This window comes from Coturnix japonica, chromosome 6 (assembly GCF_054131305.1).
Source record: "Coturnix japonica strain WE chromosome 6, WE-NBRP24, whole genome shotgun sequence".
NCBI lineage: Eukaryota > Metazoa > Chordata > Aves > Galliformes > Phasianidae > Coturnix > Coturnix japonica.
In genome coordinates this window covers 29,455,191-29,476,738 of record NC_140668.1, presented here as the reverse complement: position 1 = coordinate 29,476,738, position 21,548 = coordinate 29,455,191, and the positions used below count along the sequence as shown (strand labels likewise).

Here is a 21,548-nt window from a genome sequence, read left to right as displayed (position 1 = left end):
AGAACGTCCTTTAAATGAACCAGCTTTTCTCTTACAACAATGAGAATCCTCCCCACTTTTTCAAAAGAGTGACTTTAAAATAATGAATGGAACTGCATTGCTTGACAGATAAGTAGAACTCTACGCTATTATTTGCAAATTATCATGCAAGAGACAGACTGCTGAACTGAACAAGTTGGTGGTTATAAAAAACTTAATGAATACCAGGACAACAGTAACTTAATCCAATTTATGGTATTATTGCTCCACCTCCTCTGATGCAAGGCAGTACATGTATGTAATAGTGTTTTTAATTTCAGAAGGTAGAGCTATGAAGAAAGCTCTGGGATGGAAGGCATGACAGTTGCACTCTGTTGGCATGCTAAATGCTATTCCCTTTCCTATCTGCAAAGGAAAAGAAGAAAATCTGATTCAAGCAAGTAGGAAGGAAACTGATACCTGGGTCTCTGCATTTTCTGACCATGTAGGTTGCTCACAGCTTGAAGGACAAAAGAAATCCCAGTGGAATTGCTTCCATTTTGAGAAAATGGGGGCAAAAAACCCACCAGCTTTTTTTTCCCTTTTCTGGTACTAATCTGATATATCCAAGTAAGAATAAGGACAATTAACTTTAGTATAACAGCAGCAATTGAACCTGAATACTTCATTTTTGACTTCATGCTGAACTGATCTTAAATTTTCCTAAATGTTTTTGCTTTAGGAAGCTCTGACTTGCCTGAACATATGATTCCAACAATAGTCCAAATCTAGGATAAAAGTTTAGGATCCCACATCTTTCAGAATACTCTTGACCTCTTTAGGCCTTCACTACCTGACTTGCCGTGACTTGTGGTGACAAAGGAGTCTATGCTGTGGGTTACACACTCAAGGACAATGTTGACAAGCTGGGGAAATGAATAACATAAGTGATAAATATACAGACAAAATTAGGTATTATACGGTATGTTTGCACTGGTTTAGTGGCTCATTTCTTGCTTCCTGTGCTTTAAGACATTCTTCTATAATAAAATGGTTTGGAACCTCACATTCAAGATATTTCATCATAAACCAAATTCACTAAAACTACAAAGTAAATAAATAGAAGATAGTGTTAGACTGGAGGACACTCAAAATGGAGACTGATACAGTTACCAATTAACATTTAGATTGTCTGTACAAAGCAACGCCATAAATTCCCACACCCCATCTCTGCATTGCTGCCAGAATGCAGCCTATCTGCTGAGTACCATTTCAAGGAACATTTGTGCATTTCTTGGTTTCCAGAAAGTCCTGGCACACATGAATGGCATCAGCCAACACATTGCTCTTGGTGCCCCAACTGACCTGCAGTTCCTTTCTTCTCAGAACCTCTCCAGGAGGCAGCAACTGCAGCTCTTCTGAGCATTATTCAAAAGGGAAGGCACCAATTTAGCAGCACAGCATGAACGTATTGCTGTTAACAGAAAAAGGCTATATCTTACTTTTCTACTAAGATCAGCTTAATACGCCCATAAATTTCAGCTGCAGCCCATGCTGAAAACAAAGTGTGGCTCTGCCCTCGCACTGGGTACAGAGTTTATTAGACCTAAAAGTGAATATCTGAACGATTGTTCTGCTTCATCTCTTCATTAGGTTTTTGTTGCTGTAACAAAGCTGCTATTCTGAGTATTTAAAGAACAGCTTCAAAATAATTGGATTTTCCTCGCCATGGAGCTTCTTGGTCAAGGATCAGTTTTTGGTAAATCAGGACTACATTCTCTTTTCCTCTTAAGTTGACAAACTAGTATGTGAAAACATGTGGCAAGAGTCAATTCTCGTGCCTCCAAGCTGTTTTTCCACTTCAGGGGGGAATGAAGCTAGGAGCTGAGGCTGAAAACTCATTCAGAAAAGAAATTCTTAAGCAGTATAAGCACAGAATTTGAAAGAGAAATCATGAATACATTAAGAGAAGGTCTGAAAGAATAAAAGAATCCCAAATTAAGATTATATCCTGTCCTTATTTTCTCTGCTCTTACCAGAGTGAGGAAGAATCTGAAGTAATAACTAAAAGTTTTATTAATTAATACTAATAGAACACAGTGGCACAGGGTAGAAATGTAGAAAGCACGTCTTAATTCTCTAGTTCCTACACTAAGTCCACAATGAGATTACAGAATACTTACTACAGCAAAGTAAAACTAAAAATAAAAAAGCCCTGCCAACATCACCAAGAAGCAGCTCCAGCCAGCTATCCAAAGCCCAACTTGCACAAACCACAGCTGTCTGGGCACCACCAGGCAGGGCTACATGCTCCATGCCTTACATTGCTGTCACTGGTGCTCCCAACATCAGCACAAGAACGGCTGCTCAGAAAAGGATGTGACATCCAGGTGCCAAGGCTGATTAAAAGCAATACCACTGACACTAGTGCAACTATCTATCAGGTGAGGGATAATGTTCTGACAATGTGTTGTTAGGAACTTAGAAGCTATGATGAGAATGGAGAGATCTCTCTTTTCCTAAAGAAAATGGAATAGCCAGACAGACTCCTGCTAAATGCTTTCCTCTGTCTTTGCACTACTTTCACAAGGAAACTATGAAAGAAACAACATAGAAGAACACAGAAATGGACAACTCAAAGAAGAAAGAACAGATTTATACACAGGATATGTTTTTCATGTATGCAGACATGATGCAGAAGTACATTCCTTATTTTCAACATTTTTTCCATAATGCCCAGCCAAAAATCAAGATTAAAACAAAATACACACAAACAAAACAAAATGTCATCAGATGCATCAGCGTGAATAATTCCTAACATTAGTCAGCCTCAGATTAATTTCTTCAGCTTTGCTGGAGTTACTGCTACTGATGGAAGGAAGATATGTCCAAATATGACAAAGAAAGTACATTAGCCTTTGTTCAACTCAGAACTTCAATTTCCAAAAGATTTCTTCCATTTTTGATAGTAATTACAGCAGGTTTAATAGCAGACAGTTACTGTAACTATATTTATACTTACATGAATAATTATGAACAAAAAGAATGCACGCTTATGGTATTTCCTCACATCTGGAGAGGACCAGAAGCACAGCAGCATCTGTCTGGACGCTGTCATGAATTTGTTGCTATTTATTCACTGAACACTTATTCTTTTCTCTCCTGATGATAAATGTTCCAGTAGAACTTCATACATTTCCCATCAACTTGCGTCACTGGTTTAGTGAATTATTGAACAGGCAAATCGCATTCACTTTGAGAGAGATAGTAAACAAAGTAACTACTCAATACATATTAATGTCTTCATATTAATCAATACACAGAAGCTGCCTATTACAGAAAGCTTTTTTTTTTCCACTTGCCCATACCTGTAAGTTCACATGCAATCAATTACTGCTTTCTACCAGTCTGAAACAACCATGGGACAGAACAATTATTCCATGTGCTTCCCTACAATCCTCCTCATCCAGCTGCAGCACGTCCCTTCCCCATTTTCTGTCCCCTAAAAGGTTGGGACAAAACAATTGTCCTATTGTGCCCAATAACATCCGATGATCTCTATTTAAAAAACTGCTACAACAAGAAGTTGCAAGAAATAAACGTTTCATTCTTCCTTGCATTTTCCAGTTTTCTTTCTAGTTTTTACAATTTAATTTTTAGGCAAATGCTGCCTCAAATCCTCAGTCTATACTATGCGTATTTAAAGTCTAGTATGGAAAATACTTTTATCACGCATAACACCACTTCAGAAAGAAGAGATTAACACTGGGTTTGTTTCCATGTTTGAAGGTAATCAACAAACATGTAAAAAAAAAAAAAAAAAAAAAAAACCACCTTTGGGACTTTGGCCCAAGCAAAGGAACATCACCTCTGAATACCACAAGCTTGAAACAATTAAGTTGTATGAACAATTCTTTTCTAAGGCAGTTCAGAAAAATGAGTGGGAGCCTGCATTCTTGGAGGCTGCAATTCAAGCACTACAATTCCAACCACACTGCTCAGGTCAAAAAGTAACAAATCAAGCTGACGGAAAGCAAGTTGATGAAGTCTTCCATGATTTTACAACATAGACACAAATGGACAAGCTCAGAGACTAGCATGCAATAAAATACATCAGCACTACTGTTGCTGATGTAAACATCAGCTTTTATTGCTGTCACCATCTTTCACAGCTAAGCTATTTTCATACTTTAATTAATTAGTCTGTCTAGCCTGCAATCTCTTACCTGCAATTCAGGGTATGAGGGGCTGTCATAAAGGAAAAACAGAACAAAACACAGCACAGAACTATCCACTCGCAAAGAGAATTTCAATGTGCAGTATCAGAAAGAGTAAGCTCAGGCTTTCAAAGCTGACCCTAGCTCAAGACTGGCCAGCTTTCACATTTTCCCATTAGAAACACAGCAATGTTTTTATTCAGTTTGGGAGTTCTCCCTTTCACAGTACTTAAGAGAAGCAAGGTTACTCAAACATACAAAAGAGTGCATTAAAACTTGAGGAATTCCTCTCTATGTTTACAGTACTGCTACAGAAGAACCTAAAGAGTAAGGTCAAACAGTGACTTTAAATTGAAACATTCAGTATTATTCCAGTCTGGAAATCTTTCCACAGCCCCCCAGGCCCCAGCCATCCTGACAAGTGCTTGGTCAGGTTCTTCCCTCAGAACATGCAGGCAGGATGCAGATCTTGGACAACACAGAGCCCTCTTACTGCAGCACCCAGTCCCCCACTGCTGGGAGCCCATTCTCCGGTTTCCACCCATATGCTATTGCCCTTGGCAGCCCTTTCCCACATCCTTGCAGTCGTCATCACATTGCTTTGAATGTTGGTGTCCAGAAGGCAGCAGCGCAGGGGCAACGGCTCTGCCCCTAACAGCCTTAAGAACAGGCAAAGGCTCTTCTCTCCATAGCAGGGAATCCCTTCTAGGCACTGCTGGTAAGCAAACGTTACTTCCTATGTTTCAAGAAGGTAGACAGAAATTCAACCCTGCACGATCGCTTTTGCATATTTATAAAACTTCATGGAAACAGAAAAAGAGAAAATGAGGGAAAAGAACTGCAGCTCAGAATGCTTGTCAATTATTTTTTCAGACTTCTGGTAACTTCTGTCACTCTAACCTGGATTCCATCTATTTGGACTATGAATTTATTATGGTATAGCACTATGCTTGCTCTGTGTCTCTAAACAGCACTTTGTATCATCATTATTGCACTCATTTTTATTATTTTAGCACTTTAATTCTGCTCACCAAAATCATGCAAATGAGTTCAAATTTCTCCAGACACAAACTGAACAAATACAGATTTACTGCTGTGAAAAACGGGTGTGTGGCGGACCTCTTGTCTTTCCCATCAGGAGAGAAACCAACCAGAATTCCCAGCACAAAGCACAGCACCATGCGGTAAACAGAAGGACCATACGTGAAGCACACAGGGTTACATCTGAATTACAACATAGAATTTTCTTAACTTCATCTCGTAGGAAGTAGCAGTTGGTCCCAGAGATGCTACACATCCCCAGTGCATATTAATCAAGTCAACAAAATTAAAGCCTTGTAAAACAAGCAAGAGCAGACACTTAGCCTTATAATTTCCTCTACAGCCAAGTATTTACAAGAAATTGTTTCACTCCGACTCGGTATTAAGGTCTAAAATTTATGCACTGCAATTGAAAAGGTTTTCACATTTGTTTTAAAAATTGCTGCCCAGCGTGCCAGGGGGGCTGCTGTAAAACAGTTTCTCTGGATGGTCTTAGGCTAATAGTATGGTATTGTTCTCTTCTGTGCTCATTGCAGCATGAGAAAGGAACACGTACTTATTAGTTAAAAACAGCTTCAACCTGCATCATCTTGTCTGCATGGAAGAATCCCTTAGAGGTGTATCAGTATATGCAGATACCGTGATGGCTTTAAACCCACTTTCTCTTCTCTGCATTAAAAGCACAATACATGTTTCAGTCTACCTGTGCTTCATTAGCATGTCACAATCATTTCAGAAGCAAAATTCCTGTCACAGTGTGCAAGGGCAGAAGAATCTATATAAGGATATTTTGAGCTGCAATAAACAAAAGCACTGAAGCAAACTGAATGCTCAGGACCAAGCAGCCATTGGTGCTGCTATTGCCATGTGCTGAGAAAGACGCTACACAGAGCAGCATCTTCCACCTGAGCAGGATCCAGCTGCACACAGCTGATCAGTCATCGCCTTTAGTCTCACTGCAGCCTGAGTCACAGCCCCATGGTTTTCTATTCCCTAAAACAAGTTTTCTTGCACGCCTGTGGCTTAGGTAACCACAAGAGTTATTATTTGTCTCCTCAATATGTACCTTTACACACAAACTTAGTGATGATGGTTCCAAGGAAAGATGATTAATCTGTCAGGAAGTTATTTGTGTGTGCTTCTAGCACTCATTAAACCTTAAGCTACTCAGTATTTGATTGCATTTCAATAAAGAATAGGTAAAACAAAAAAATACTTTGTTCTTAAACCTCCATTTGAAAAGGAGGCAAGTGCAGCATCCAAGTTAAGGCTTGCAGTGCAAGATGGTTATTACAGTTAACGTATGCATGTTGGCCAGTGCAAATGAAGGGTTCCAGTACATTGCTTTGGGGGAAAAAAAGGCTCAAGACAGTACAGCAGTTTGACAGGTGAACATTAAAGGGACTCAAATGTTAGTGTTCTAAATCATTAGAGCTATTTTAAAATCATTGTTGTAAGCACTGAATAAACTTGATCTAACCATGATAACACCATTAATTTCCTTAGAACTGTTTTGTTTTTGATTCTTTTCAATAAAATATTTTTCCAGAGGTCTGTGATATCTTTCTGCAAAGATCTCAGCAATGAAATAACCCCTCACCTCACACACAATCCATTCGTCTTTAAGAAGGAAACAGGCACAGGAATGAAAGTATCAGCTTCCAGCTGGGACTGCTGCTGGCAGGGGCAGCTCAGAGCCTCAGCACGCAACAAGTGCACCAACACCAGCTACTGCGAGCATTCTCAGGTGCTCATCTGATAGTTTGATATGATTTCAGGAGCCCTATTATACAATGAAAAGCACATTTACAGTATAAAGAAACCAACCTCCAGGCACAAGCCAGGGGTGTTCAGATACTTTACTTTTTATCCCAAAAACCCTAGTGGAATATTGCCAGTGCTTTTAGGAGGAGATGCAGCTACAAGAGCTGGCAGCAATGTGCAGACAGCTGCCCTGCTCCTCTCCCCTTCCTGGGCTAAGTCACCAAAAACCTAACAAACAAAAACAACAACAACAAAAAACAACCAAAAAACCAGCAGAATTTTGGGAGAGTTCCAGGAAACAACAGAGGCTTTGGAAATACACATCTAGGAAGGCTTCCCCAAGAGCCCTCTGCAAACAACCTCCTCACTGGATTCCTTACACTGTAATTAACGGTAGTACCCCTTGTTACATAAGGATTCTCATATCATAAGCAAAATATATCCAGCTATCCTGGCCCCAGGCACCTGCATAAAATGGAATACCTCTTCTTACCCTTATCCAGCCTTTCCCCAGACACAGCTTCATTAAATGTTCAGTTACGACAGTCACAGCCCATATAATGTGCCTATAGGTGCCTGCCTATCACCTGCTGCTGCCCTGAGACCTCCCACACCTGCTTGTATGCCCAGGACCTAAATGTTTTACTTCCAATTGCATTTCCTATATACACAGGTTTTCATTTGTTAGTATATAAAAAATAAAAAACAAAAAACACTCTGAAGATACATTTTATGGCACTGATTAGGGCTTTTCATTGGAGATGAACAAGAAGTATTTTAACTGAACTTAGTAGATACTGATATCAAAGTTACTTGCAGCATAAACAACTGGGCTGCATAAATAGCATAAAAACAATATGAAAACAATCTCTCTGCTGGGAAAAAGCAGTTTCTTGTAATATATATTATACGTAAACGTATTCCTCGTGGTTTTTTTCCTTGGTGTACACACACAAAACAATTGCACCAGAATTTAGAGATTTAGAGACTATACTATAAATGAACAGCAGCCTAAAGGAGTACTGCTGTGAACACTGCATGTGTGGCAAAAATAACATCTTTAGCCACAATTTTTTGAGGAATTTTTATTACCTTACCCAAACCCACTAAAGATGAGACTTGAAACCTGAATCCAAGTTGCCATATTTAATTACTAAATAAATCTTGAACTAAATCCTCTGAGCTGTTTTTAATAATTGAAGAATTTCCTCCTACAAATCCTTCCAAAGGTAAAAACTCATATCATTCGATGCGACTATGGCTTTCTGACCTCTGTAACATGGAAGAACAAATTATAACTGTAAAACATTACTGTAACTTTGAAACATCTTATGTGCATTTATTATTCATATTTTGGTTATATCCCTTCATTGCCTGACTTATTGCACAGTTGTCCTGATGCAGTCACATGGTTCTGGAGAGCCTTGGTGGCTCTGAAAACCATTTTGTTTGCATCAACTTCCCAGATCTTACTACTCCCAGAGTCTGACCTTCGTTACAAAGCTGAGATTGGAGTTAAACTTCATTTAACACTGCAACTGAGATTTTAAAGAAGCTGACATTCTAACCAAGGGAATGATTTTTGTAGGTAAAGATCAAAAAAAGACTTTCAAAAAACAACATCAACAACCCAACTGACTTTGCACCAAGAAGGCCAAAATCTTGCTGCCTGACATGTTTCATCTTTTAAGCAAGCCCAAACTTTGGGTTTGATTCATTCCAAGGTGTGTAAGCAGAAAAGATACAAAGGTATTCTAAAGGGTAAACCATGCTAAGCTAAGACATTTGCTCCCATTTCAGGGAGGTCCATTTTTCAGAAAATATGCTTAAATGCAGACAGTCTGCTGTTATCGTAAACTATTGATGCTTTCAGTGCTTTTTAGATAACATTATATCCTGGTTTACTTCAAATCTGTGAAGTCAGTGAATGGCAGTTAATTGCTCAGTCATGTAGTGTGTGCAGCTGGAGAGCCAATATTTTCTGTTCCAGTTTCCCAAAAGCTTGTTTTAAGTACATTCTCATGGGTCCCTCTGAAATTCCCTCTGCTCCATCCCCCTCACCAAACATACATCTCTTTGTCTCCTGAACCAATTTGTTCTGATTTTGTTAGCACTGCAGATTTAAGGTAATGGTGAGACTTTTGTTTTTGGTCTCCAGGCAGCTGAAAGTCTGGGTCTGGACTCTTTCATCTGATTCATGTGTGCAAATACACCTGCCTGCATTACACCCCACTAATAGGGTTCTACTCAGACCTAGTTTCTGAACATATATACTGAATTGCAAAAATCAGGAACCACGTTATCAGCATACAAGTATTTCAGATATTTAAGATGCACAAATGCCCCTTTCAACATCCAGCTAACATATAAGAGGTCCTCATTTTAATAAAAACACTCCCATATATATACTTCGAGTGCTTATAGATTACTGGGTGTAGTATATTTCATTCATTCATATCACGTGAATATTTTCACATTAGAAGATCATCAATAAAAGCACAGACATGCAAGGAATTTAATGCAGATGCATACATGATATTTGTAGTGTCCTTTAGATGGCATGTTCAAGGAACCTAATAGTCAAATATTCTACAATGATTCTTTATGTTGCTTTGTTTTGTCTTGTTTTTGTTTTTTAATCTCACAAATTCTTATGATGTAGATATTCCTGTTAGGAATACATCTTCAGAATTCACGTTTCAGCCTGACAACAATATTTCCCTTAAAAAAATAATAATAAAAACCAAACCAAAACACTAAGAGAAATAAAGTCTAGTTTTTCCTTTTCCAGAGAGTAAAGAAAAGCTCTAGGCAGGACATCAGTGCTTATGGCTGAAAATTCATTTGTAAGTCCTATGTTTCCCTTGCAAAAGCTGAAATGAGCAGATTTTTACTACATCCAGATGTTTGCAGTGTGATACAATGCATGTTAATCATGAAACGTTTTATTTGTATTTTGTAATTCTTGCCTAGATTAACTTACTGAATAAAAGATCAGCTGGAAGATCTATTAATAGTTTGGCGGCATCAGTTCAAAAGAACAGAGGAGACCACTTGATTTTAGACATTGTTATTATGCTCCAGCAGTCCCACACGTTAGCTAAGAGATGGGCACAATTAATGTTTCAAAATAAATCAGTTGTCAGCAAATCCTTCTCCCTTGAGGTAGTGCACAGCAGCACTAAGGAAAAAGAAGAGAAGGCTATCTGCAGCACTGACAGGGCTGGTTACGACTTCACATGCTCCAAATGGATTATCTGTGTATATGATTTATCCTCGTAATAGAGCAAAGGTGAGTAGTTTGCCTCTTCTGTCTGCACTAAAAATCTTAAAAACAACTTCAGCAGGAAGGGACCTCTAGGGGTCACCTGAAGCAGGGCTAGCTTCAAGTCAGCACACCAGAATCTTGTCCCTATAGGCACAGGAAGCTGCGCACCCCCAAAGCCCCTGATGTCAAAATTCCTAATGAGAAAACGCCCTTGTTGCAGCTTGTATCATTTGTCTCTTGTCTTTCCATTGTGCATCTCTGAGGAGTCTCATCCCCACCTTCTCTCCAGACCCTCATTCCTCTTTCTGTGAAAAGCAGAATTGCTTACATTCAAATGATGCTTTCATAATTAAAACATTATTTTCCTTTTATAGCCAATACGTTAAAAGTCTATTTTAAGAAAATCTTTGTCAGAATACAGAAGTTACTTGGGGCAATGGTACCAACATTAAATACCTACATTGTTTTTTAAAATGGCTTAGATCATGGCTGCTCTAATGTGCAATGACAAATGTGCAAAACCAACAAAGGCCAGAGGTCTACAGGTAAAGTGAACCATTTGTTATTTAATACATTAAGCAATCTACTGAACTGTTACATCATTAAGCGAGAAAACTGCGGCAGAACAAAGCACTTAATTACTGAGATATGATCTCTTACAAAGGATAGTTTTGCAATCGATAGTATGGTATTCTCTGAAAAAACGTCAGCATTCCAGAAATACTCATACAGCTCAAATACCCATCAGCATAGCTGATGCACTACTGAAGGTGCTACAAAGCAACATCTTTGAGTATTGCATGTATCCAATAAACAAAAACAAAGTTAAAAAGCACAGAATTTCTTCACAATCATTTTTCATAGCTTTAATTTTCCTCTAATATAAATTACACAAAGAAAACTCAGCCTCCCCTTTTCAACAGAGAAGACTCGTCAGGCAGCAGACTGAGAGCTAAAGACTTCTATTCCAGAGAGGCCAAAAGACTAGATTATTTGCAGTTAGCTCACTGAATGCCAAAGGAACTGTGTTTGTGTAGCATTTTCTATCAGCTTATGCAAGCACAAGCCAACTGAGAACAAACATAGCATGGACTGCAGATGATTCCAAATTTCTAATTATCCATACATACTACAACAGGCAGCATTACTGCATTAAACAAGTTAACATGCAAATTATTCTTCTATCAAGTCAGTACTACAGAGACAACAGAATTTGGAAGCGAAGCAAAAGAATTAAGACTGTTGCTTTTGTTACTGGACAAATAAAGGAGCAAGTGTCAAAGATTTTGTTCTAATGACAAACTAACTGCCTATTCCTGTAACCTTTCATTTAACTCAGTCCCCAAATACAGACATATTCAGACCCCAGGTCTACTTTTCAAGAAAATTCCTTTCCATGCTCACATCACACCAACCTCTAAAATGAATTCAAAAAATATTTTTCAAGTATTTTTTTTTTTCCAGTCATACAAGGTCACACTGTGCAGTTTGATAGAAATTACTTCACCAGCTACGAACAGCAGTTCTACTTGAAGCAATGGAACAATTAGGAATCATTTCATATTTCTATTAAGTGCAGAGATTTAGAAGAGCGTGTAAAAAAAAAAAATCACATCCTCCTAAAATCAAACCTGTACACACTGCTCTGCATCCAGAAAAACAAAATACTGTAGCATACATTGAATATGCATCCAAAACCACACTCTCTCTACTACCTCAAAGACAGAGCTGCAGGCTATATCGGGCTCAACAGGAAAAACTGAGTGTGATTTAATTATTCCCTTTGCTTGGATGACAAGAACAGCTGCAGGGGACAAGGACAGGGTAGCAGGCAGCAGGGCTAAGTAATCACTAGCTCTTCTGCATCATGCAGCAGTATGCAGACCTTATAACCTTCAGCTTGAGCCATTCCCTCATGCCCAGATCAACAGCACAAACTAATTCAGCACCATGAAGTAACTGGTGATGCTGCAGGATATTCATCAAGTGTTAAAAAAATAAATAAAAAGACCTTCATGGGAAGATTTATACAAGGCTTTGCAATACAAGTGCTCACAACAGGGAGGGATGTGACGCCCTGTACATCAGTACAGAGCAGCAGCAAAAGGGAAACAGAAATTGTTCTAAACTTCTTTAGTGCTTGGTTTTTAATTTCTTTGACAGGAAAGGATGACTATAAAAAGAGATGTGCAACTGCTCTACAATATTAAAAGCTCTGCCAGTAAAGCCGGAACTCCAGATTGCACAGTTAGGACCTTAACACCATTAAACTGAGGAACCCAAAACTTTACGCTCATCATCAATGAAACCCAGTTGCAACCCAAGACATGGAGTCCTGCTGTAAAGACAAACCAGTAGTATATGTAAACGTCCCAGGTGCTGTCGGTCTAAACCTCCACCTAAATCCTGAAGCTTAGGGATGCTTTTGGTTGCAAGGACTGCTCCCGCTTCCTGTCTGAACATGCTTGCTTCTGCTCATCCTTCCCTTCTGAATTGCAGACTTCTCCAAGGTGGCACAAGTGCTGAGTGCTTATGGCTGGATACTAAGGGCCCACAAATCCAGTTCCACTACATTGCTGAAGGGCGACAAGAGGTTTGTGCTGCTGCCAGTTGAGCCTTTTACAAGCTCCCTAACAGTGAGCAGCAGCCCAACATGGGGATTATTTAGATAGCCAGGTGGAAATTATGAGATCCTATGAGAATATCATCAGAGTTTGTGACAGACACATGATCTTTCTGCACTACTGACTATAAAATGGTGTGAAATTCTGCAGTGGATCAATTACATCAAGCCTTTAGAGGGTTACTGAACCAAAATATATATAATTACAACAGAAAAAGCAACAAGAAAAATCTGTTACTATTTACTATAATCTGCTTTCAATAATTTTGGAGCAATAGTGTTATTTTTTTCCACTCGGAGAACACACTTCATAAAAGCTATTAACTACCTACAATCCAAAGATGTAGGTGGGCAGATAGTGACCCCTAATCAATAAAAGTGTCCTTGTACAAGTTAGATAGTGCAGACCATTCTTACTACAGGGAGTTTGGCTCCAGGTGGAGAAATAACTGGAATCTGGGGAACTGAGTTTTAGCTCAACACTACCCCCTAAAAAACCTAATTCTTTAAGAGGATGCAGTGGGTGCCTGACAAAAACCTGGGAAGGCAACTGATTACTTCCAACAGCTTGCAGTAACTCAAGACACCATGACCTGTACTTTATGAGTTACTGCTGAACAGCTCCCAGATGAGCCACATTAATAAAGCTATTGCCTAATTAAACCACATCCTTTGCATCTTGTCCTCCTATGTCTCTGGGAAGATCAATGCAAACCAAGGCAATCCAAGTGGGATTCATTAAATGCATCTGTGAGCCATGCCAGTTCAACAAACAATTAGACACACAGTGTGACAGTCAGTAAAACAAACCAATCTTATGGTTATGATCCTATTGGCGTGGCTTTCCTCAAGTGTATTTCCAATTAATTATAAAACATTTCTACACAAATAGTGGCATCTCTAACTATCTACTTTAAACACCACTAACAGTGTCAATAGACTCATTTCTTTAAGCAAACAATGTTGCCTTGATCTTGCCAGGAAAGTCTTATTCTGCTGAAACTTTCTTTGGTGCCACTCAGCAGTATCTAATTATATTGATAGAGTTGTCACCCCTAAAGGAAGTCAATGGGATACATGGGTAAACTTATTAACCAAGATAAGGCTTCCCAAGAAGCGTTGATTAACATGTTTCAATGAATATTAAAAATACCAACAAACAGCATCCATCAGTGATTTAAAGAAATCTGTTCAATAACTATTTTTAGGTTTAAAAGCAAAATGAGAAATACACGTGCTACAGCTTTACACTCCTGAATCTCAAAACTGTTTGCAAAGATCGGTGTTGCCATTTTCTATGCTTACCCATTGCACAGCTGAGTGTGAAGTTTGCAGAGAGCCGCACTTGCTGGGCTGGAAGCGAGCCCAAGCAGATAACAGGAGCAGAGCAGGGGACTCCACAAGGTGCCTCCTTGTAAACCTGCCACAAGCTTGTGGACAGATATGTGGATGCACTAACACTGCCACTGTATTCTGAGCTGGAGGACAGCTGTATGGCAAGCCTTATAACAGTCTCTAGTTGGTTCACATAAAAAAATAGTTTTAGACTGTGTAAGTGGGTTTGCTTTTAGAAAAACAAAGCAAACTGAAATGATTGCTTCACATCCAAGCAGGTTCAGTGGGCATTTCATGATAACAATAAATCAGTCACACACATTACCATCATCAACAAAAACATTCATATCAACTCATAGGACTTCAAATCATATGCAAATTCAGCAGGTCTCAACTTCCAAACTCAAATGCAATCTAATCAGAAAAGAAGTCGATTTAGACCAATACTCAAGCAAGAAATGCTAGGATGATCTAACATCAATATTTCAGTATCAAATAGCTACTTAAATCAATACTGCTTGCTAATAATAACGGGAATATTAACCTGAAATCACTGTTTTATGTATAAGAAGCTACCAAAGATATAGATGTTACATTACAACAGCAAGCATGGAAAGAACATCTTGTTGTAATATGGCTGCACTGATACATTTTTTTAAGTTATATTTTGTTATTACCATAATACAGTGGATACTAAACATAAACTTCTTAAGTGACTGCTTCCTTGCTTTGTATTTCCTACCTTATGTTTCTTTTCTAACCAAAAATCCAAAGATACCAGTCTGAACAAGGTGAGTTTTAATAAAGAGTTAGATCAGAAACGAAAGGTACATAACTAGCACCTTATACAGAGAGGCAGAAGGAAGCGTCAGCTCCTATGCCACTGCTCAAATCAATTAGAAAAAACATCTACCGAGAAGCCAAGACCTAAACATGTTTTTTGTTGTAAAAGCTGTATTTTGGTATGTGGGTGCTGAAGGAGGAGAAATAGCAGTTTGGAAATGCAGACTGCCTGGAATTAGTGGAAAATTTCCTCAGGCCTGATATGTCAGGAAAACTGTTCAGGAATGCTTCATGCATATGGAAATCCTCACACTTTCTCCAGCAGGATTTGGGCAGAACTGTTAAGGAAAGGCAACCTCCAAAACTTCCACTTTTTATTTCCCCACTCCATCCCGGCAGATGAGGAACTTATTCACTACTTCTAGGTGGTAAGGACATGTATTGTGCAAAGGACATTTTAATTAGGCCAACACTGTTTTATGCTTTATATCGACTTTACCTTTTTTGCTGTTAATTGATTTATTTGTTCCAGTTGAGGATATGAACTTATCATTGATTTCTATTAAGCCAAACAGTTGAAGGATGAAACATCTATCACCAGTTGCTGTTTTTTCCAGAAAAAGCCAATAGAGAAGAAAGCTTTCATTTTATGCAAGTCTCCCGTGTAAACAACCTCAATTCAGCAAGAAACTTCAGCATCAAACCATTCCCAGTGAGCAGTGAGATTTACTGGCAGCCAAGGAAAGCACAGATTTTTATTCCAAATCATTAAACATAAAATAGGATAAAAAATAAAAATAAAAAAAAGTATTTCAAATGAGATTCTCATCTTTAGCATTTCATAGTCTCAACAGAGATGCCAGACATCCTTCCTGTTAGCTTCTTTGGAATAGAGCACTGTGATCAGGAGAGCTGGAGAAAGCCCTACAGCAGAAATACAGGCTGTTCTTGAGGATTCCCTGCCCATCACGTCAATATTATGTAAGGAGTTTCATACTGTGACTGAAACTTTCCACTAACATATGCTAAGAGCCAGTGGTAGTGGCTGTTCATCATCATATTTCCCCATACCCTACCTCTTTGGGAAAAAGGAAAGCAGGGGGAGAAAAGGAGGAGGTGGCACAAATACACTATGAAGAATAATATGCCCAAGACTTACAACTACTCAACAGTCACATACTGAATGCTTGCTAGTTTATTTATAATAAATATAAAATCCTAAACTCAGCACGTTTGTCTATCAGTCCTCCTCCCAGACTTGTTTCCAGCTCCCAAGGGAGATGTCAGTAGTAACAGAGATTTCGAACAACTTTCAAGGCAGTTGTCAGTTCCAGAAAGAAAGAAACAAAGAGAGTCCAAAGAACTGTGGACATTTGCTCTTATAACAGGCAGCAGATGAACTTTCTGAATGCCGGAGACTCAGAAACAAAGCTGACATCACATACTTTTGCCTATCAAGCAGTTCCCCCATTGGACTCTTTCTTTTGGCAGCATCATGTTTCCAGTTCCTACGCATTAACTCCAATCCCATCACACAACACTCATTCTGTAACCATGAACCTGACTTCTGACCCATGGCAGCCTTGAGAAAGCACATTAAAGGCACTGCTAAGACAGTTCTCTCTTATTTTGTGACTTAATATGAAAAGCCATTTTGAAGCTCCAACATATATCAGTCATAAACCTGTTTCTATCCATTGATTCAGGAAAAAAGGTTAATCAGATGAACAGAAAGAGATGCTCAGCAAAGCTACTGAACAGAGTTGAATTGCCTTATTTTGAGCAACTATGCTCATTATAAGATCATATTTTGAAGTTACAAAAAGCTTCCAAAGCACTATGTATAATTTTCCCAGACATGCTGAGTACAGAAGTTAAGTGAGTAAACAAAAGAATAATCATATTTGAAGCATTCCTTTAGTGTCTGCCAACTCAGACATTTAAAATAGAGCACAGAAAGAAGCACTCCTTCCCAGTTCCTGTTTTATAAGCACCATACTTGTTCAGACCCTAATTTCAAACATCAACAAGATTCCTGACTGAAGAGTCTGCTTAGAAGTTACAAAGTCTCAGCTGACAGAATTTGAAAGAAGCTGTATAGAGTAAACACCTTTAAACAGCATCACAAGGCCAACACAGTGTCAAGGTAAAGTTAAGTGCAAGCATTGATTTGTAAGTCAGCCTCCCTGACTGGTGGAAGGAAGAAATGCAAATGCCCAGGAGACGTTATATGTACCGCAATTGGATTAGCTTGGGAGGTTACTTATTTTTTAAGTACTATTTGTTCACGTTACATTACTTTGGGGGAAAGATCAGATCCAGAAAAGAGTGCTTATAATATGCATTATTAATTTCAGTGTCACCTAAACATTACCAAACACAGCAATATCTAAGAAGAAACTCAAAGAAGAAAGGAGGCCATCTGACCTCCTTCCATATTGTCAGTCAGCCTCTATCAGAAAGTCTTTCTTTTGCAACCTTTTTTTGCAGCTTGATTGAAAAGGGAATTGAGCATAAAAAGTAGAAAGAATCAAGCTACGAGTGTCTCAAATTCATTATCTTAATGACTTTGAGACAAAGTTAAAATCTGAATGTTCAGCAAATAGAGAAGATACAAATTAGTGTTTTAAAGAACAATATTAATGTCACCCACTCATTAAAATATTACTAGTTCCAAAGTTTTGCTACATTGCTATTAAATGGTAAGCAGTGAAAATCAAGCAAGAGCTCCAGAACCCATAAAAACAGCGAATTAACTGCAGGATGATAGCTACAGAGTTATACACAGCATACTGACGGACAAGAGCAGCTTTAGTCATAAATTGTAACTAAAATCCTGTTAGATAAATTCCTTTACAAGTCTGGGAGCTCTGTGGCATTATGCAAATACCAAATTCAGAGTTCTGATAAACAGCCACAGAAAAGTTAAGACTAGTTTCTGATGTATCAAGATATGTATGACAGCTTTAAAACACACCACAGATTAATTTTTCTCCCATAGTTTCAATTTCATTCCACCATGAGACACCATTGGCTTCAACTCAGTTTCTTTACTTGACCACATGCACAAAAACACACCCAGAACACTTAAAATACTTTCTTCAATCTGGGCCCTGAGAATGCTGGCTTTCTCATAATGTAACTGAGTAGTGCTGCTACTAGCTATAAATGGCTTTATGAACACGGAAGAGCCAAGCCTGAGCATGAACATCTGAAACACAAAGTCTTAAATAAACCCCAGTTCTAACAGAAATGCCCAGTCCCACAACCAAAGGATTAATTGTCTCAGTTTATAGTAAACGGTTTAATTAGAACACCGTCTGTCTGAAGATTTCCTGATGACTAAGAGAGCCTAGAAATAGATTAAAACATATGTTTCTACAACAGTGATAGAATAATAAAGCAGACAGACTTTCACAGAAATCTATGACAGAATTTATATCATCTTTTCCTATTAGGAGTCACAGCATTTGAAGAGTGATACCCTTTAGGAAATCCACAGAGCTTCTGTTCCTGTATTAGAAGAGTAGCATCAAGACTCTAACCTGGCAGCTGAGTGTACTGAGGGATTACTCAAGAGGATCTCTGTAAAGAGCTGCCTGGAAGCTAACGTTCAGTTGTAATATCCCTCTTTACACAAGGAAAAAAAAAATAAAGAATAAGTTTTTTTGTTTTTTTTTTTAAAACACATTGTACTCCAGATGTCAAAGCATTTGTATGCCTTGCAAATCTTCAGTCCACAGCAAAAACAAAACTTTATATATCAGGCTCATTTAACAGACTGAACATCAATACATGAATGTCCTCAGATGGGGAGTACTATGATAGAATAAACTAATGATAGAATCAGCTAATTAAAGATGGAACATGTAGCATAAAGAGAATGTAGTACCTTCCCTTGAGTACATCTCCTATTAGTTTTTCCCTATGGTGTAATTGTACCTTGTTAACATTTATGCTACTCCTATTATGTACACACAATGCATGAAAAGAAGGATTATTCATCATCATAAGTGTTTTTCAGACCTGCAAAAGGGAATTTATGAGGGTGAAGGAAAGTGTAGCTTGTAAATATTTTGACTTCGTCATATTGCACAATTTTAATACAATATGAGCTCCTGTTTGTAAAGTATTAATATGTACCTGTGTTATTTAAATTGATATATGTAGCTAATGCTATGGCAATTATTTAATTACAGAATATTTCTATATTCCAAGAATTGCTGTGAAATGTTCTACATAGAAGAATAACATGTAGAATTCTACTCTGAAAATGAATGACTTGTCACGCAGAAATGTCCATTAGAATTAACCATTACTAAAAAACAAGGTAATAAATCATCATTTTGCATCAAATGAAGAAGCAGCACCTTTCTTAGTTTGGTTGTTCAGTCATAATCATGATAAATGGACATTCTAGGATAGGCAAATTTTAACAGGCATCCAATACACTTAGATTAATTAGATTTTGTTTTCTAGAGATGTTCTCTTACTCCATGAATGAGAGAAACAAGTTTAAAATAACACTAAACACACAAGTATTCATTGTTGCATTAGGAAGCCGTTCGTTCTAATGAGACGTCCTACTGAAGTTGATGGAACTTTACAAAGTCTGTGTTTGTACCTGCTGCCCATGAAATCCCACACAAGAAAACATTGGCATACAAAACACATAGACAAAAAAAATGCTTCTAACATGTCTGAGCAGTTTAGTTCATACATGAGGATTAGCCCATAGCCTGGGACTTCCACAGTTCCTTTAGTCCTGACCTTTCCAATTTTCCACATAGAAAAGAGGACATGGCAAGAGAAACCTGCATTTCAGGTAGTCCAGCTTACCCGCAGCGTCTGTCTCCACCTCCTCTGTGAAATGAAACATGAGCAAACTACAAAAGATCCCCCAGCATCTCGCCAGCAGCACAGTACAACTGCAATTGTTGAGAAAGTGCAAGGATCTTCAAAACTCAATTTGCCTACCTTCCTTTACACTTAGCTTGCAATTTGGTTAGACTGGGGGGTAGTTTTCAGTTAAACATAGGTGTCCAATACAACCAAGAATTTATTACCAAAGTCGAGCATCTGCTTCAAAGTATGTATTTAGTAGAGGTTTTCAGAAAGAGAAATAATTCCCATTCAATGTAGGAAAAAAACCCCCAACAAACAGCATATTCCTGTATTCGAAAATCATTACGGCATCTATTCTGCATCTTTCCAGAACAAGCCAAGAATTCTCCTGGAGCACACACATGGATGTTTTCACTTTGAAAACAAAAATCTAGTTCGTTTCTAAACAACTAAAAACAAGAATATCTCATTTTGCTCCCAGTTGGCAATGCTCGATGACCAGAATCCCCAGTAGCTACAGCAAGTACTAAGTAACAATAGGGAGTATCAATTAACTTCACCCACCAATAGAAGGCTTGATGATTATGCAGCTCTTTGTACTCCAGCACACTGGTGAAATAAGGGAAGAATATTGGGCTCTTCAACATACCACTTTGAAAACAAGCTTAGGCAGTGTTTGAGTCTGAATGAATTCTATTAAAGGCAAATATTTTATTACGAGGTCTGAGTGTTTGAAGCTTGTTGGAAGCAAGCACTGGGATAAACAGTTAAAAGGAAATTAGAGTTAATTCAAAGAATTTGAGAGATTAGGCAGATCCATGTGAGCTGAAAAAAACAAACAAACATGGTAACAGAATAAGCTTAATGTCCTCGTTCTGAGTGTTGTTGCAGGTAAGAGACTTGTAAGGACAGTCCTCCATTTGTTTCTCTTGGATGCTGCAAGGAGGGTTGAATGCAGCAAAGGTGGATTTTACTAGCAGTACAGATCACACACGGTGCAAGGCTTATATCTTAGATATGTGTCTAAATCCTCTGTGACACGTAAAAGCTTTAGGTAATTGAATTTCATTTAATATCTCTTTCAACATCTCTTGAAGCTTAGAGACTTCACCCCTTTGCACTACGGATTATTCCGACAAGTTGGACAGCAGTTTTCTACTAAATGCTTTAACTTATAATTGTGGTTCCTAAGCACCATACACAGAAGAGCCTGATACTCATAATTTCCATTATGAGCTCTATTTATGAAATCAATAGTTTACTGATTTTACCATTCAGGCACAGAAACATTACACCCAAGTCCTACTCTGAGCTGTGAGACTATTTCCCTTTTTTCTATTTCCCAACAATGTTAGAATTCCTTGCATTTCTGAAAGCTACTTGAATTCTAGCTGCACTGCAATCAGTGAACTACTTCATACAGATCATGAGGATTTTTTTTCTAATGGGTTACATAGTTGGTATTTCTAAATCTCATTCATTATGGGGGGGAAAAATAGCAGTATAAAAACTGCCACCTTGCCAAAGAGTTCGGCAGTCTGGAAATTAAAGCAACTCACTGCTCAATCCTTTTTATCTGAATGGGTATTCTGATTTGAATGGAATAAAAACAATACAAACTATTTTATAACCACAGCTTCAATACTTAATGCTTGTGTAAGTATATATAAATATATACATTATAAATATATATATATTGTTTATATATATATAT

The 21,548-nt window shown here is 38.1% G+C and overlaps 1 non-coding gene across 3 annotated transcripts in view; it reads right to left on the bottom strand.

The window, feature by feature from the left end:
• LOC107319302 (uncharacterized) overlaps positions 1-21,548 on the bottom strand; it is a 334,287-nt gene that overhangs the window by 106,629 nt on the left and 206,110 nt on the right. The window contains exon 5 of one of the 3 annotated variants that reach the window (XR_014947524.1): positions 2,719-3,211. The exons of the other annotated variants lie outside the window; for them this stretch is intronic. This is a non-coding gene — a transcript (uncharacterized LOC107319302). Of the gene's footprint in view, positions 1-2,718; positions 3,212-21,548 lie in introns of those variants that run through there. 3 annotated transcript variants of the gene reach the window in all.